Source organism: Delphinus delphis, chromosome 7 (assembly GCF_949987515.2).
Source record: "Delphinus delphis chromosome 7, mDelDel1.2, whole genome shotgun sequence".
Classification (NCBI taxonomy): domain Eukaryota; kingdom Metazoa; phylum Chordata; class Mammalia; order Artiodactyla; family Delphinidae; genus Delphinus; species Delphinus delphis.
The window spans coordinates 36,751,660-36,771,162 of record NC_082689.1 but is presented as its reverse complement, the minus strand read 5'-3'; the positions used below and the strand labels follow the sequence as shown (position 1 = coordinate 36,771,162).

General features: G+C 37.0%; 1 pseudogene; it reads left to right on the top strand.

Annotated features, from left to right (window-relative positions):
• Positions 1–1,338: 1,338 nt before the first annotated feature.
• Positions 1,339–1,415, top strand: LOC138414131 (U4 spliceosomal RNA; annotated as a pseudogene).
• The last annotated feature ends 18,088 nt before the right edge of the window (positions 1,416–19,503 follow it).

The following is a 19,503-nucleotide window of genomic DNA, read 5'->3' as shown; positions in this document are numbered from 1 at the left end:
CCCCAGGAACGGATCCAAATCAGAAGTTCAATTTGCTTTAAGCTCTTTAAAGTGTTCCAGGGGTGCAAAGAGGACTGAATTCCCCCAAATTCTTACATTATCTTTGAAAATATTGAAATATACAAAACGGGGTAGGGGAGGTGTGAAACTTGAGCAAGCACAAGTTTGTCTTATCAAAAACATTTTATTTTGTTTTTAATGAAAAACAAATTATTAATAAAATTTTTAAAAATCATCATTTGTTCCATCTTCTGGACCTGCCATCATTCCTTGCTTTTTTTCTTTTTTCAGTCTCTAAGGTGTGGGCTGTCCCTGTGTCTTGGAGTTAGACAGGCCTGGGTATGAATCCCAGGTCCAGCTCCTATTAGCCCTGGATTTCAGGAGGCTGATTGACCTCATGGATCCACAGTTTTATCTTCAGTAAAATGGAAATAATGGCATTTCCTTCAGTAGTTAGTTGTAAGGATTACTTTGGTGGCAATGAAATCATGTCATACTTGTAAAATAGAATACTACTTAGTAATAAAAAGGGTACATGCAAAGCATGGATGAATGTCAAAAGTATTATGCTACGTGAAAGAAGTCAGACTCAAGAAGCTGTATACTATATGTGTTTGTTTATATTGCATTCTGGAAAAGGCAAGGCTGTAGGGACTGAAAAGAGTTCAGTGGGTGCCATGGGTTCAGGGTGGGGATGAGGGCTCACTGCAAAGAGACGGAGCTTTTGCGGGTGATGAAAATATCCTATGGTCGTGATGGTGGTGGTGGTTACATGACAGTTCATGGAACAGTATAACCAAAATGGGTGAATGGTACCATATAAATCATGTCAGTAAACTTAACTACTACCCCCACCAAAGGTAGTGTGCTAAAAAAGTTAAAAGCAAAAGTAAAGGTTAAGAAACTTGTAAGGGCCTAGCATGATAGTCTATAAACATACTTTTGTCACCTCTTCTCTGTTTCACAGCCAAATAATTTAAATACAGAGTCTACCTTTTTTGTGTGTGTGTGGTACGCGGGCCTCTCACTGTTGTGGCCTCTCTCGTTGCGGAGCACAGGCTCCGGACGCGCAGGCTCAGTGGCCATGGCTCACGGGCCCAGCCGCTCCGCAGCATGTGGGATCTTCCCGGACTGGGGCACGAACCCATGTCCCCTGCATCGGCAGGCGGACTCTCAACGACTGCACCACCAGGGAAGCCCCAGAGTCTACCTTTGAATGCAGTTCTTTACTCTCTACTTTATCCTTTACTTTAAAATTTTTACTCTCACAAAACACCAATGACTATTGTCAAATCCAGCGTTTTCTTAAGTCTCTCTAATGTTTTTAAAGTTTCTTACAGCTTTGTGCAGTGGCAGTATCGTAGCCAATGAGGTTTATCTGAGGCACAATTATTCCCAATTAAAGTTTCTTACAGTGCCTCCTTCTTGCTACTGTTTGCTTTCTAGACTTTGAGGACCCAGGGTCTCTTCACAGGCTCTTTCCTTTTCTGCCCATAAATATATTAATTCCTCAAAGTTTTTATCCAGTCCATTTCTTTATAGTTTTTTGCATTCATACCTGCTTTTGTACTATTTCAACCATGAATGACTTCCAAAAAATGTCCAAGTACCTATTGTCCCAGAGTCCAAAATCAGATCCAAATTTTATTTATTGTTGAGTAGCTCTGATTCTAAAACCAATAAATTGTTTTCCAACTAAAAATGTCCCAGGATTATTTGTTAATTCAGTACTTCCTTAATGATTTTATGTGTCAACATTATAATTTACATGGTATCTTGTTATACTGTGTGTGTAAACATCTTGTTTCTAGAGTTTCCATTATGTTCCAATGATTTGTCGTTTCCTGAGCATGTACCTCTGTGTTTCTCACTATGGTAATGTTATATTTTTATTTCTGACAATGCAAGTTTCCTTCATTACTTGTCTTTTTCCTTTCTTCTTCTTGGCTAATATTGTCAGTGTATTCTTCCAGGTGAAAATTAGAATTATTTTATGATGTTTCCCATGAAGGGATTATGATTGCATTACTTATATAAATTATATGAGGGCAAATGACATCTTGACAATATCAAGTCTTTCCTTCCAGTAACATATTTATTTCTACATTTATTTGTCTTCTTCATGTCCTTCAGTAAAGTTGTGTACTTTTCTTCATGTAGGTTCTGTTCATTATTTGGCTAAATATTCTAATATTTTATGTGTTTTTCTGCTAGTATGACTAAAGTAACTCCTTGATACTTTTTGCCCTGATTTTTGCTGCTAAATAGAAGAGGAATTTCCCTTGTTGTTTCAGCAATATTTTAGTTTATTCTCTTAGCTTTTCTAATTATTCAATCATTTCATTTTAAATATTAATAATTTTATCCATTTCCAAGAAATTTGTCTCATTCATTTTTCTAGTCTTATTGATTTGATCAAAACTTCCAAAACTACGTTAAATTGTAGTGGTGCTAGAAATTGACTTTGTCTTAGACCGATTTTTAATGATAATGCTTCTAGTATTACCCCATTGACCAAACAACTGTAAGTTTGAGATTTTAAAAAATCTTGTTAAACAATTATTTATCTATCAGGTGTATATGATTTTTTTTCCTAATGAGGTATGATTTTTTTCCTGAATACGTGTATTTGAAATTTTTGAGATACATATCCTCGTTTCCCCCCCTTTCATATGGTAAAATAAAGATTTATGAAGTGTATGAGGTAGGAGCGAGGGGGAATATGTGGTCTCACTGATACATTATTTATTATTTAAGTCCCCTGAGCTCCTAATATTATGTAAGGGTATAAATGTCACCAGAATGCAAAGATATTCACTAATAATTGAACACTTTTAGATTTAGTCCCTTTCTCATGAGCTTATCTCATTGTAATATTAATTTTATATGTTATATTGACTTTAGACACTAAATATTAAACAATCCAAATCAATTGTAAAGCAAAATAGCAAATGTTATAAAAATACATATGATTTCATGAAATTGAAAAAAAAATGTTGAACAACTGCTAGGATCATGCTCAAATCCACTGAAACAAAAGGTTCTGAGAGATTTAAACCAGTACAGTGTGTAAAGAAGGAAACATCAAAAAGGTTGACAACATTAAATGCATTTGAGAGAGAATGCTTTGACTCTCAGTGGATCAAAAGTTCCTTGGAAAATGAGTGGAGTCCTCTAGAAATTTTGCCAGAAGGACTTTTCTATGATAATTATGAAAATGTGGTCATATAATTTTATTTGAGAAATACTTTAAAAAATTCTTAACATTTAATTTATTTTTATTTTAGTATGAAATTAGCTCATAACTTCAATTCCAAGCTGTATTTTGTTAGATATAAGCAAATACATTTCAAAAATTTATTTGTTTTAGATAAAATCCCAATAAAAGTTTTTATCTTTTGAAACTACCTACTATGTATGTATGCTTTCTATTTTAACTGAAGTAACTTCTAAAGATCATCTCCTATTATCCTGAGATAATGAAGACCCCCCCCCCCAGACACTAATTTATTTCTAATACTGAAGCATTTTTATGCTACTGGAATGAAACTTACTTGTCCTTGGAATATTATTCTCTTAACAGTCCTTAGGATACTCGTTGCTAGAATTTTATTTTTAAATTATTTTAGTTGCTATGACATGTATTACTTTTAGAATTGGAAAAAAATTAAGAAGGCATTTTAAAAGATTTGCTAGTATAGAATAATTAGTATAGAATATACTAGAATAATATTATATGTTCTAGTATATATTATATATTCTAGTATAGAATGTATAGAACAGGTTTCTTTACTTACAAATGAAACTGGTCTGTAGTTTTTTTTTATATGGTATTCTTGTCAGGTTTTGATACACGATTGTACTGACTGTCAAGAGGCTTGCAACTTTTGCAATAATTAAACAGTACAGAAATTTTTTGTATAAAAATAACTAGAATTGTTACATTGTATTTAGTAGTAATTTTTTGATAATTGTACATTTTTCTACAATTATTAGATTATTTCAAAATCTGCTTTCTTTAAGTATTAGAAATTCCTATTATTAAAATATTAAGCTTTATGGTTATATAGCCATAATAGATTTACAAAAATACCTGTCAATAGTAAACTCTCTTGTGGCAAATTTTGCGTAATTGTGCTTTCTCTAATTTTTTAATGGCTAAACATAATAACATTTTGTTTCTTTTTGCTCATATAAACCCTGAATGCATTAAGTGTACGATTTATATATTTTCTATTTTATTCAAAAATATTACATAGCTTTTTAAAAAAATACCTTTTAGCATTTGCATTTAGAATTCTGTTAGATTTACAATTATTCTAATTTATTTCTCTGTTTAATTGGCTTCAGAGTCTATGGAATCTTTCAAGAATACTATGTTATCGAACTTTTGATTTTCATTACCTCTAAGTCTGTTGAATAGATCTTCAATTTTTTTTTCAAAAAGAGGATATGAGTATTAAATTTCTCAAGCCTTTATATTATCTAAGATTGCCTTTATTTTGCCTTCACAGATTAAATACTGACTTTTAATTCAGAATAAGTACAAATGCAAAGATAGCTGACAGTATTGGAGAGAATTTTTTAAGTAAACATTTCAGAAATACTTCACTATCAAGTACAAATAGACAACACAGAAAGTACAGGGGAAATGGAGATTGGCAAGGAGAAAAACAGAAAACCATCAAACAAAAAAGAAGACAAGTATTCAAGAGGGAAAATAAGAGAGAGGCAAAGTAAGGACAATCCAACACATCTATGAAAATAGCCCACAAAGAAAAAAAGAAAAGCTACAGAAAAGAACAAATACTAAAGACTATCATTCAAGAAAATTTCCTGAGAGAAGACAAACCTACTTACTGAAAGGACAGCCTGAAAAATTGACCCAATATTGTCAACACCAAGGAATATTCCAATATAACTATTGTATTTTAATAACAAAGGGTGACAGAGCTTTGGCTATCAAGTTAAAAAGACAAAGGAAAGAAAGATTGATCTCAGATTTTGTGACAAAACATTTTATGCTAAGAAAAATGCAAGCCAAAGATTTTATACACAGCCAAAATGACCTTCAAGAATAAAATTCACAGTTATGAACACATAAGAATTTAGAGGAGATTGTTCCCAACGGCTCTGCCTGAAAACTATACAAACAAAAATTTCACATACACTAAGAAACTATTGGAGAAGCTTCTGCATAAGAGTTATTGGTAAGGTATTAAAGCAGAGAATCAAGGGGTCCTTAATTACAACATTCTCAACATGAACCTTAACTGGGAAAAGGTGTTTGGTATTTTGGAGGAAGCTAAAGAGCAATTCAATTTAGAAGATTATTTCCATAGATAACGCTGGAGCAAGTCTTCCTGACCATTGCTAAACTACAGAACCCTGAAGATAATGATTAAGAAAAGATGGACCCCTCCCCCGAACCATAAAGCAACATGAGATATTGAATCACCTTTCCAGATTCATAGGCAGATGAGCAGACAAGTAGGATGATCCTTGTTGAACTGCAAGATGGAAAGAGTCCCTTAAGGCGCTCTATTTGGGGACGCTCAAGGTTTTTTATCCTCAATTGGATATTGTGAGTAACAAAGTATTTTCTTTTAAATAATGAATACAAACGTATAACATAGTTCCTTTAGGTCACTTTTTCCCTCTCAAAACTCTGTTTTCTTCCATTTAGTGTTACAGAAGTCCAAAAATAGCCTGATTTTTATTTACGTTGTAGAGAAACATTTTTTGTTTTGTTTTGCTTTGCTTTGCTCTTGTCTTCTTCCTGGATGCTTGTATCTTAAACTTCATTCTTTAAAAAACAACAACAATAGCAACAACACAATACTAATTTGATCTATCTTGCAGTGTAGTTATCTGTCTTTTGAGGAAATATTTCAAAAAGAATGGAGAGGGCAGGACACTCTTTGTCTATTAAAACACATATTCTTGTTTCCATTTGTTCTTTGCTCTGTAAATTGGCTTGTGTGAGTCAAGATTTCTGTCATCCCTTTTCATCATTCAGTCCTTTCCTTTGTGTTCTCTCTGAGTCTACACCAGCCTTTCCTTTGTGTCCTCTCTGAGTCTACACCAGGGCCACTGAGAGTTCTGACTGGAAGAGAGAGAAAGCTTCCTCTGCCCTATAGTCTGAAATGGCTATAAATTCCTGGACTCCAGACCCAACTAACTGTCTAACAATTCTTCTGTTTTCTGGTCATTTCTCTCTTTCATGTTTCCCTTGATGTACTTTCCCAGTGATGACCTGGCCTCCCAGTTCCCACAAAATTCAATCAAATTTCTGACTTACATACCACACCGTGACTTACATCTGCCCTCAACTCTGCTTCTTCCCATCTTTACAACCGAGGAGTTCTCCATCTTCCCAGATGAAGATGCTCCTTCATCCCCTCTCACTCTATATAGTCTTCCTGTCTGATCTCAGACAGCACATTACCCTTATTTACAGCCCATGTGTTGGCGACTATGGAATTTAGAGCCCCTGCCTGGCCATCTCTCCAGACTTCAGATTCTTATCTCCAAATACCTTTTAGACATTTCCACTGAAACATGTCACAGAAAATTCCAATTCAGTATGTCATGAATTTAACTCAGCATCCCCTCACCACTCATCTGATCTATATTTGTTCTCTCTCAGAGTAGATGGCATCTTCATCACTAAGTAACCCAAGCCAGACAAGCCTAGGTTGTCCTTGACTCATTTGTCTTCCTCATCATGCATATCAGATAATTGCCAAATATTTTTGTTTTCACTTCCTAATTTTAAATAAATTCCATCTACTTCTCTCCATGTTGGTATTCTTTAGACATAATTTCAGGCCATTATCATTCCTGATGATGACAGTTTCCTCTTATTTGGTCTCTTTGTTTCCATCTTACCTGCCTCTAGATAATTCTCCATACTGCCACAGAACAATGGTTTCAAGCCCCAAAATGATCATGCTACTTTCCTAAACAAGTATTTATGGCTTTATAGTGAGCTCAAGATAAAGTTTTTCCTCCTTAATGTGTCTCACAAGACTTCTCAACCCGACATGCCCAGTCACCTCACCAGCTCCATCACTATTTACTCACACTCTACTCTGTGTAGCCTGTGCTCCAGCCAGACCCCTTGTTTTCCTCCACCCAATCATTATCTTCTTATGCATCTATTCCTCTTTTGCCGTTTACCAAGTTAACCCCTACTTATTCATTAGGTTTCAGTTTAGATGTTACTTTACCTAAAACCTCATTTCTGACCAAGTCTTCAAACCTACCCAATTTGGATTAAGTGTTCTTTCTGTGTGTCTCTGTAGCAGTCTATAAAATTTTATAAAATTTATTACATGATATTATAAATGTCTGCTTATTTGGCCATATCTCCACCTAGACTGAACCTTCATGGGGGCAGGAATTATGTATGTAATTTTTGATTGAATCTTCCTGAGACTAACAATGCCTGGATACACTAGGCATGTAATAAATATTTATTGAATGAATTAACCTAACTATAAACTATTTTCCTATTTTTCAAACAGTGTCAGGGAGAGGGTCACAGGGTGTGTGATCAGCTCATGCACAATTCTCTGCTTGGTTGATGGTGAGGTAACAGAGTGAGGTTTAGGGAATCTCAGTCATCAACCTTTTGGTTCCAACTGGTCTGGGGTCTACTTGCTGGTGGTCGGCATGCAGTTAACTTCTTCCACCTGGTGGAGGTTTTAATATTTGCAAAACAACTTAAGGATATGGTTCAGGATATTATCTATAGCCCTTGAGGAGGAACCAAAGGTCCTTGATGTTGTTTTATGGCTAAACAGTTATTGTTTTGTCTTGCTTGACTGTTCTCCTTTGTTTCTTCATTTCCTCACATCTCTGATTAAATTTGCTCTTTGGAACTTGGGGAAGGCCTAGGAGGCTAAAGCTTTTCTACAAACAAGAGGTGAGGGACACAGCAGGGAGGGTAGGGAGGGTGTCTGTCCCTGGGAAGCTCCCCACAGGATCCTGCTCGGTTTTACTTATAGAATACTAAAAAGGCCAATTAAGACTATGGTAAATTGCAACAGAAAGAATAAAATACCTAGGAATGAACCTACCAAAGGGGACAAAAGACCTGTATGCAGAAAACTATAAGACACTAATGAAAGAAATTAAAGACCATACAAACAGATGGAGAGATATACCATGTTCTTGGATAGGAAGAATCAACATTGTGAAAATGACTATACTACCCAAAGCAATCTACAGATTCAAGGCAATCCCTATCAAACTACCAATGGCATTTTTCACAGAACTAGAACAACAAATTTCACAATTTGTATGGAAACACAAAAGAGCCCGAATAGCAAAAGCAATCTTGAGAAAGAAAAACGGAGCTGGAGGAATCAGGCTCCTGGACTTCAGGCTATACTACAATGCTACAGTAATCAAGACAGTATGGTACTGTCACAAAAATAGAAATACAGATCAATGGAACGAGATAGAAAGCCCAGAGATGAACCCATGCACATATGGTCACCTTATCTTTGATAAAGGAGGCAAGAATATAAAATAGAGAAAAGACAGTCTCTTCAATGAGTGGTGCTGGGAAAACTGGACAGCTATGTGTAAAAGAAGGAAATTAGAACACTTCCTAACACCATAGACAAAAATAAACTCAAAATGGATTAAAGACCTAAATGTAAGGCCAGACATTATAAAACTCTTAAGAGGAAAGCATAGGCAGAACACTCTATGACATAAATCACAGTAAGATCCTTTTTGACCCACCTCCTAGAGAAATGGAAATAAAAACAAAAATAAACAAATGTGACAAAATGAAACTTAAAGCAAAGGAAGCCATAAACAGTGTGAAAAGACAACCCTCAAAATGGGAGAAAATATTTGAAAATGAAGCAACTGACAAAGGATTAATCTCCAAAATATACAAGCAGCTCATGCAGCTCAATATCAAAAAAAAAAAAAAAAAAAAAAACCAATCCAATCCAAAAATGGTCAGAGGACCTAAATAGACATTTCTCCAAAGAAGATATATGGATTACCAGCAAACACATGAAAGGATGCTCAACATCACTAATCATTAGAGCAATGAAAATCAAAACTACAATGAGGTATCACCTCACACTGGTCAGAATGGCCATCATCAAAAAATCTACAAACAATAAATGCTGGAGAGGGTGAGGAGTAAAGGGAACCCTCTTGCACTGTTGGTGGGAATGTAAATTGATACAGCCACTATGGAGAACAGTATGGAGCTTCCTTCAAAAACTAAAAATAGAATTACCATATGATCCAGCAATCCCACTACTGGGCATATACTCTGAGAAAACTGTAATTCAAAAAAAGTCATGTACCACAATGTTCATTGCAGCTCTATTTACAATAGCCAGGACATGGAAGCAACCTAAGTATCCATTGACAGATGAATGGATAAAGAAGATGTGGCACATGTATACAATGGAATATTACTCAGCCATAAAAAGAGCTGAAATTGAGTTATTTGCAGTGAAGTGGATGGATCTAGAGACTGTCATACAGAGTGAAGCAAGTCAGAAAGAGAAAAACAAAAACCGTATGCTAACACATATATATGGAATCTAAAAAAAAAAAAAAAAGTGGTTCTGAAGAACCTAGGGACAGGACAGGAATAAAGATGCAGCTATAGAGAATGGGCTTGAGGACACGGGAGGGGGAAGGGTAAGCTAGGACAAACTGAGAGAGTGGCATGGACATATATACATTACTGAATGTAAAATAGATAGCTAGTGGGAAGCAGCCACATAGCACAGGGAGATCAGCTTGGTGCTTTGTGTCCACCTAGAGGGGTGGGATAGGGAGGGTGGGAGGGAGACGCAAGAGGGAAGAGAAATGGGAATATATGTATATGTATAGCTGATTCACTTTGTTATACAGCAGAAACTAACACACCATTGTAAAGCAATTATACTCCAATAAAGATGTTAAAAATAAAAATAGACTCTGGTAAGTTGTCAGATGAACAATCACTCTGCCAAGTTGGAATGCTGTCTTATAAGGTTCTATGTACCCTCTGAACTAATGTATATTCTGAACCAATATATGTTGCTGTTTCTTTCCAATCTCCAAAGGAATGGCAGTGGTGTGGCACCTTTGGTAATTAAAACTATTTATCCATTGGCAAAATGTTGTGTCTCTGCTTTATAATTCTGGACTCTGCTTTTTTAGAGGTTTTATCATCTGAAGGAGAAATGTTTTCATCAAGAGATATATAAGAATGGTTTTGTTGAATTAGAAGTGAATACTTCTACTTAGTCTTTTTGACATCTTCATGTCAGGAGAAATAGGAAGGAGAGAGATTCTAAAAACAGGCAAACAAACAAAACCAACTATCACAAAACAGGTTATCTCATACAATACTTCTTTGTACAACTAGATCCAGTTGTTACATTCAGTGGAACCCCATGTGAATAGAAACATCAAGGTACAGATTCCTGAAAAGTAAACATTTAGGTTATGTCACTGACTAAAGAACCCCAACTGGCTGAGGCATAGGTTGAGATAAGTTGGAAAGGAGGAAAGTCATATACTGTAGATATTGTCATGACCAGCTAGTAAAACAAGTACTATAACTTTTTCCTGCTTTTCCATTCATGCTGTGTTATGTATATAGTTTAACTATTTTTCCGTTTCATTCTTCCTATCTCCCACTATTGAATTTCAAGGGTGTGGTGATAGATAACTCTAAAATGTAATGCATAGGTACCAGAATATCCATTCAGGACTGTGACAAAACTAGAGGAAGAATGGACGTCATTCCAAAGTCCCATGCTTGAGCCAGAGGCATTATATGATGAAATTTTGGGTTGTCCTCCCTTGAAGAGGAGGTGTGTGTGTGTATTGATTCTATGAAAGATCAATTGCATTGTAATTTTTTGAACTATAAGTTTAAAAAAGGTATAGATGAATACTGGAGACTTAATGGGGTGGAGCTTAGTGGCGTTTGTTCAGCTTTGGCAACCCAAAAACTAAGTACATTTCCCTTTTGAGGAAATTTCAGAATCAGTGGGAGGGAAAGCTCCACATTCCTTTTTGGAAAGCGAAGTAAGACAGTTGTTTTTGTTTTTTTCGAGCAAAGGCATGGATTTGACCTAAACGTATCCAATCCAGGGGCCATAGTGACAGAGAAGTTAAGGGACCTGTAGCATGGCAGGGGGGTCTACCTGTAGTGCCAGTGATGTCACTAGTGAGTGGTTCAGTGGTTGCAATTCCAGTTGTATCATCCCAACTAGACAGTGTCTGTGGTTGGGTTGACTGGATTCTTGCTGCCTGGTCTCCCTGATTCTCCAGTTTTCTTAGCCTAGTTCTCCAATCTTCTTATTGACTCAGGAAACTCCCTGACATCTTTCCAATGAATTATTTTTTTCTGCATAAGTAAGCCAGAGTTAATATCTACTGTTTGCAACTGAGAATCCAGATTGGTACTGGTACTAAACCTAGGGCCTAAAGAGCAGTACAAAAGGGTTCAAGCTTGAGCAAGTTGGCCCACAGGAGCAAACGACTATGAACATAGGTTCCGTGTTTGTAGCCCGAGTGCCTGACGTGGCAATGCCTGTTACCTCGGGGCTTCCCCATTCGGTTACATTATTGATAAAGGAATGTTTTAGTTCTCTTATCATGAGTTCTTTCCAAAGCCTTGCTTTCCTTAACTCTTCTTTGCAAAAATGAACATGAGTTTTACCTTTGTGAAGAAGCTGTGCTTATAAACCTGAATTGCATAAGAAGGCCCACTCGATGAAAGAACTTATGAGGTGGTTATAACAATGACTTTCCCAAAGAGCAGGCTTGATTTATTGATTCTGTAAAAGCAAAATCTGGTAAATAACTACACAATCAAGCAATTCATCTCCCATAACTATGAGACCCTAAACAAAGCAGGGGGGTAGTGTTTTGTAGATAATTTGAATTTTCATCTAGAGCAAAGCATAACCTGTCTGTTGTGAAAATATGCAGCAAACTTCCAGAAGAGAGGAAGTGAGGGGCAATTTCCTATTCATAGTTTTATTCGCTCTAGAGATAGACATGTGAAAGTCTGCAAGCTGAGTTTTTATAGATAATACAAAAAATCCTCATGCAATTTTAATAGCTGTAATTAGCCACTTTGAAAACTTTCTTTCATGTTTCAATTCGTTAAAGGGACAGATTTTCAAAGTAGTAAAATATTTTTTAATCTCTTACCCTAAAATGTTCAGTTTAACGTTTTTTCTAATTTCTAGTGAAATTTCATCTTGTTCCGTTTTTTAAAATGCACACCACATCATCATATTTTTATATTCAGTGGAAGGTTAAAAAATTGATAATTTGTAAACAAAAATCATCCTGAATATTTTACAATTTTATCTTCATCTTAATTATTTATAATGCAATATGCAGAATAAGATGTATATGAATGAAGTTTGACTAAATATTCACAGTTTGGGAATATCTGGGTCCATTCGCTAATGCTTTTCAAAAAATTTCACACACAAAAAGCTCTTCATTACAATTAAGTGACTTCAGAGCCCCCCACAAAAGCCCGCACTGTGGTGAATAACCTTGAGCGCTTTTCTGTACATAATAATACATTTTAAGTGTCAGGACAGACCAGGTTAGGAAATAGGCACAATAGGAGCTTGACAGCACATATTCATTTTTACAAATGATGTTATCTATCATTTATAAAAGTGACTAATCCTGAAGGTGGTCAAAGAAGTGGCTTAACCTTCAGGAATGCACTGCACACCACCTAAGAGCAGAAGCAGCTGAGATCTCAGGGCTAAAGACTGAACCAGAGTTACAAACTTGTGACCCACGGACTAGGTGTGGCTTGTAAGCATGTTTTTACATGGACTGCCTGTGGATTAAAAATAAGTTAGTGAAAATACTCTGTATGATACCATAACGATGGACACATGTCATGACATATTTGGCCAAACTCATGGAATACAAAACACCAAGAGTAAACTGTAATGTAAACTATGGACTTTGGGTGATTATAATGTGTCAATGTGGGTTCGTCATCAGTCATAACAAATGTACTAGTCTGGCGAGGGACGTTAATAATGGGGGATCATCGGATGAATGGATAAAGAAGATGTGGCACATATATACAATGGAATATTACTCAGCCGTAAAAAGGAAGGAAATTGAGTTATTTGTAATGAGGTGGATGGACCTAGAGTCTGTCATACAGAGTGAAGTAAGTCAGAAAGAGAAAGACAAATACCGTATGCTAACACATATATATGGAATCTAAGAAAAAAAAATGTCATGAAGAACCTAGGGGTAAGACAGGAATAAAGACACAGACCTACTAGAGCATGGACTTGAGGATATGGGGAGGGGGAAGGGTAAGCTGTGACAAAGTGAGAGAGTGGCATGGACATATATACACTACCAAACGTAAGGTAGATAGCTAGTGGGAAGCAGCCACATAGCACAGGGAGATCAGCTCGGTGGTTTGTGACCAGCTAGAGGGGTAGGATAGGGAGGAGGGTGGGAGGGAGGGAGACGCAAGAGGGAAGAGATATGGGAACATATGTATATGTATAACTGATTCACTTTGTTATAAAGCAGAAACTAACACACCATTGTAAAGCAATTATACTCCAATAAAGATGTAAAAAAAAAATGGGGGAGGCTATGCATGTGTGGGGGCAGAGGGTATGTGGAAAATCTCTGTTCCTTCTTCTTAACTTTACAGTGAACCTAAAACTGCCTTTAAAAAGTCTTTAAAAATTAAAAAAAAAAATATTGGAGAGGATTGCTAACATTTTAAAATCAGTAACTTGTGTTAGGAGCTGAGTTGTCTCCCAAAATGCATATGTTGAAGGCTTAACCTCTAGTACCTTAGATGTGATCTTATTTGGAAATAGATGTCATTGTAAATGTAAGTAGTTAAGATGATGTCATACTGGAGTGGAGTGGGCCCCCAATCCAGTATGACTGGTGCCATTATAAAAAGGGGAAATTTGGACACAGACATGCACACAGGGAGATCACCATGTGAAGATGAAGGCAGACTGGGCGATGCTTTCGACAAAACAGGGAATGATGTTTGCCAGGAAAGCACCAAAAGCTAGGGGAGAGGCATGGAACAGATTCTTTCCCACAGTCCTTAGAAGAAACCATCCCTGTTGACACCTTGGTCTCAGACTTGCAGCCCCCAGAACTGGGAGACAATGTGTACCTGTTGTTTACACTGCTCAGTCACTCAGCCATGCAGCCTTAGGAACCAAATGCAACTTGCATGCAGAATTTCTGGTTTTCACCTTCTCTGAAAAGTAGCCTGGTTTGACAACACTCAGTTGATCAGCTAGAACAGAGTAGTAGCTGCCGCCTTTCCATGGGAAGTTCTGTAGTTCATCAAAGGCCCAGCCAGTCCATTTTAATAACTTAAGTTACCTTCTTGATGCCCAATACCACCTCAAAGGAAAATGGGTCAGGGAGTTTTGGAAGAACCTAAATAAACATAATGTGACAAACAATCTCTTGTGATCTTTGCAGCAAACAAAGTTGAAGGTCTCTGAGCATAAAGAAAAGAAAAAAAAAAAAAAAGAAAATTAAAAGCCTACCCAGGGAGTCTCCGATAACCTCAAATTTTAAAGAATTCTTACAAAGATAAAAGGAAAAACATAAAATTAGCAACAATATGGAAAAGTTAACTAACTGCAACTGTGATAATGATGCCAGGAGGATCCTCAGATCCCCTAAATTGAGATTTTTCTGAACAAGAGGAAGACAGAAAGGGTATCCTAACTGCTTGAGGGAGCTGTTGATGCTGAGAGAAAGCTCTGGAAAAGGCACTACAGACACAGTCTAAAGAGAAGACCCAAGGAGACATGCATCTTGTTAGTGGGGATGCTTCTCCACTTAAGCTCCACTTTGAACAAGATCAAGCCATAAAATTGAGGCAAATTACATCCCCAGATTCTCAGGAATGTTGATCACAGACTCACTGCTGATAACCCTTGAGGAATAGTAGGGGATAAGAGAGGATCCTGAAGACTGGAAATGGACAATAATATTACAGTTTTCAAAGAAAGAACTGTGGAAAATCTTTGGAAAATGCAGACGATATGTCTGATGGCATTCCCTAGGAAGTAAAAATAAAATAATTATGATTCAAATGTACTTTGGAAATTAAGAGAAAAAAGTGATTAGGATCTGGAATTGGTTTAAAACTAAGAAGTCAGGTAGTAATAGAGGCACCAAGGAGGTGACCCACCTCTTGCTACTCTGTGCTTCTCTCACTTTTCCAACCCACCCTGGGCTCCCACCATGGCTGAGCACATCTACACACTCCTGCTTCTCAGCCTTTGCACCACCTGCTCCTTTTCTGGAACTCTCCCCCTGAAGGGATCTGCAAGCCTTGTGCCCTGATTCTTTTAAGGTTCTATTCCAGGGTCACCTTCTCTACGAGCCCATGGTGACCCTGCATAGAGTTCCAGCCTCCCCGCCCCCCATCCACATCCTAGCCTGGCTTCACTTTTCTTCATAGCATGTATCTTTTTTCCTTAATTTTTTTATTTTTTTCTTTCTTTAATAAATACTACATGCACTTCATCGCACCAGGCACTGTTCCAGAGGCTTTTAAAATATTAATTCATTTAATCCTTTGATAACACTAAGAAGAAAATACTAGGATCCTCCCCATTTTGCAACTGGGGGAACCGAGGCATAGAGAAGCTGTAACAGTGGTAAGCAGCAGAGTTGTGTTTGAACACAGAAGTCCGGCTTCAGAGTCTGTTCTTTACTGCTCTGCTATTCTGCCACTGTCTGATACATCCTGTATTTAACTTATCTGTTTAGTGTATCATCTTTCTCCATACCCTTCCCCACAAAAATGTAAGCTGCATGAGGGCAGGATTTTGCGTTTTTTCTATTTTACTTTTGCTCTTAGAGTAAGGTGTGGCACGTGGGGGATGCTCAATAAATATCTTGTTAAGTGAGTACGATGCAAATATAAGAGGTCAGAAAGGTAAGAGTCTTCCTTTGTAGAGTAAGACTCTCCTCTTATTGAGAATAGGGTTTAAAGGCTATTAATCTTTGAATCCTAGGCTCCTGGCAGAGTTCCTGGGTTGTGTAGTGAGAGTTGAGAGGAAGCGAAGAGCTGGAGAGGAAGCTGGAAATATGAAGTACTTGGCTGAACGTGAACTAGGATAGCTCAACATCCTGAAAGCCCAGAAAAAAGAGATTTGTCAGGAATGAGAGAGTGATTCTTTATTAAAGGAAGAGAGGGACAATGTCTTTGCATTTTGCATTAAAACACTCTGCTTCTGAGCCACTAATAAAATAGTCTGTCATTAAAATAGAAAACATTTTAATGCAAAATATCTATTAAGCATTGCCCGTACTTGAGCCACTTCGGTAAGCGCCCTGAAAAGGCTTGCAAGGGAGAATCTGATAATCAAAATGGTATCAGGTAGAAACACCAAAAGCAACAATAAAGTACAGTAGAAGTACTGAAGGGCATCAAGGTCCCCATGATTAGTGCCAAAAGGTGAATGCTTTCAGAAGAAGGTGGGATCACAGTAGGCCAGCAAAATACATTTCTGGGGATCTGTCTCTCATTAGCATAAATGTGTGTCTTCATGAGTACAATCAACTTCAATCAATCAACAAAAAACAGGTACTAAAATAAATGAGTGTAAGAAAAATATTAATAACCAAATAGCATTAGATGCCAACATAACCCTACCTATGCCGTTAGTGTGTGAAGGAAAAACATTCAGATTCCTAATCTATTGGGGAATATTAACATAATGTGGCTTTGAAAATTTTAAAAAGATCTCATAATTAATTTAATCACCATTTTGCATAGCATTCCCACTTGTAATCTGCACTTTTGCTTTAAAACTTACTATATAGCTGTCATTCTGATCTAATGAAAAACCTCTTACTTAGGAAGACGAAATTTTCCAATGTTGAGGTTACACAGACATGAAGATTGAAACGTGTCTGTCACTGCAATTTCAATATGGTAGACTAATTGCAGAGGCCTGTGGGTATGGATTGATGTTGTTGAGTAGTCAGCCTTTACCGCCACTGCTTTCAGGGCAATTTGCATAGCATGGCTCATAGTGTTTTATGATTTTTCTTTTAAAAATAATTCTACTTGTTAGTCACTAAACTATTTAACTCTTCCATTGCTGACTAGCATCTGGGGCCCGTCTGCAGAGCAAGTGCACGTATCTCTCACTCTGCAAGGGCCAAGGGAGTTTGGAAAGGGTATCCCAGCTGGTGCAGTTCCGTCTTTCCATCCTCTAGGAAGATTATTATTGTAGGCTGGTCTCCCTAGGAAGTTGGCCCTGAGGCAGAGAAGAGTGTTTGGGAGGTTTATTGTGGGAGTGCTCATGGGATCAACACCTGTGGAAGGGAAGGAAGCAGGATTAGGCAGAGGGAGAAATTGGACTATGATGCAGTCTCCATGGTAACGTATACCAACTCTCAGGGGAATTCTGAAGAGGCGATGGTGCCTCAGAATTGACCCAAGTTATGGCAAGAGGGCTAGGCTTTATACCCTCCCTCCCCAACACTGATTAGTCACTGAGTATGGGATGCCCCATGAAGGGACATGCCCTGGAGAGATGCAGTCAGCTGAAGCAATCCCCAAAGATGGCTGATGGCTGAGAATTGTCTACCAAGGCCCCTCCCAGCTGCTGGGACAATAAGTCCTTTATTCCTGAAGGGGGGCAAACCTGGGTGGGACCACGCAGTGTCCGCCATAATCATCACATATCTACTACTAACAAAGGCTCAATCAGATACCACCTAAGCAACCGAGTATAACCTGATGACTTTTGTGAGAAGGTCTTTCTGTGGAATATTCTAGAATCTGTTCCCCACTGCCTAGTAATTTAATGTGTTGTTAGTCATCAAAATTAATTCCATAATTATAAGCAATTTAAAGAGGTCTTTGGAAATTTCAGTCATTTGTCTCACACCTGAGAGAAATCAGATAATTAATTATACATCAGCAAGTTTATATAGAACTATAATGATTTTTCTGTTTCAACCAACGTAGGCCCTGAAGCTTAGTATTTGCATGATCTTTTTGGATTGAAGATGAGGTTTCTCAAGGGACTTACTAATGGTCAGGTTTTTCTGGTTATAATGCTTTTTTTTGGACTTCACTAAAAGGAAGTTTGTATACGGTGAGTTGTGTTTCCCTCTATAATTTTAGAGTTCTTACTTTGTAAATCAATACAATTACTCTTTTTGGAAATTTTTGAACAAAACAATGGAAAAACAGTTTCAAAATGACACACCAATCATAGAGGCACTGGCTCTATACTTGCTGTGATGCACAAAGGAAATTTATTCACCTCATGGAATCTTTGCATTTGAGTCAAGGGGAAACATCTGAAGCTAGCACAGGCGAAGGCTCAGACAGAACATGGTTCAGATTTAAACACAAACAAAGGGTAATCTGGCCTGGCACAGTCTGGCCACTGCAGCAGACTATCTGAAGGTTATGTTTTATGTTTATTAGCTCCATCCAGATGGCATTTTATGTCCTTAATAACTTTGTCCCTGACTAAGCCATGAACCTACCATTTGACAAACACCGTAGGAAATGTCTATCAGCAGAAAAGTCATTTTATAATCAGAAACATCACTTGAACTATTCAGAATACATTTTGAAAGAGTTTCATCCCTTTTACAGGTCAATTCCTACAGTTATTTGTTGACAAACACACAGCTTTTCCAAACTTAACCTAAATTCAGTAAGAACCTGGAATTCCTTTAAAAGGGCCACATATTTATGCTAATATTTTATATGAGTAGTAACTTTCATGGTAAAGATCAAAGATGTACATTTATTCAGCTTTGTAAGTCCATAAAATTAGTGTATAGTATGTATTAATGATCCAGTGTTACAAAGAGACTGAAGAGCAGCAGGTCTGAGGTCATCCCGTGAATTTCTTGTAATCCTGGTTTCTCCCGGCTCTGTGCTCAAAACTCTGTCGAGAACAGTCTACACACTGTGTTTAAGTTGCTCTTTAGGGAAGTCGTAAGCAGGCTTTTTGTGATGGTCATTTATGTCACTGACTAAATTCTGCTTCTTGATTTCAACCTCCTTGAGGGTGGCTATTACGTTTTACTTACCTGTGTCTCAGAGAGCTTATTGTAGACTTTCAATATGTATGTGTGGATTTTATTGAAATAATTCACTTTTTCTCCTTAAACTCTGGTCTTTAACTCTCTTGTGAAGTGTCAAGGTATTATTTTTAATAGTAAAAACATTCTTCTGCATTACTGTTTTGCAGATTTTTCAGTGGGCACAAAAACTTTTATCTGGAAATAAATTTCGATCAGAAAAAATAGTGTTTTTAACGTGTATTTAGCTTTTAATTTAAAAACATTTAGTGTTATGAATGCCATTTAGTTTTTAATTTCGCATCCTATCCCTTTCTTTCTTTCTCCCTTCCTTTCTTCCCCTCTTCCTTTATTCCTTCCTTCATGTTTTGATTCAACAAATATTTACTGAAGTGTTTA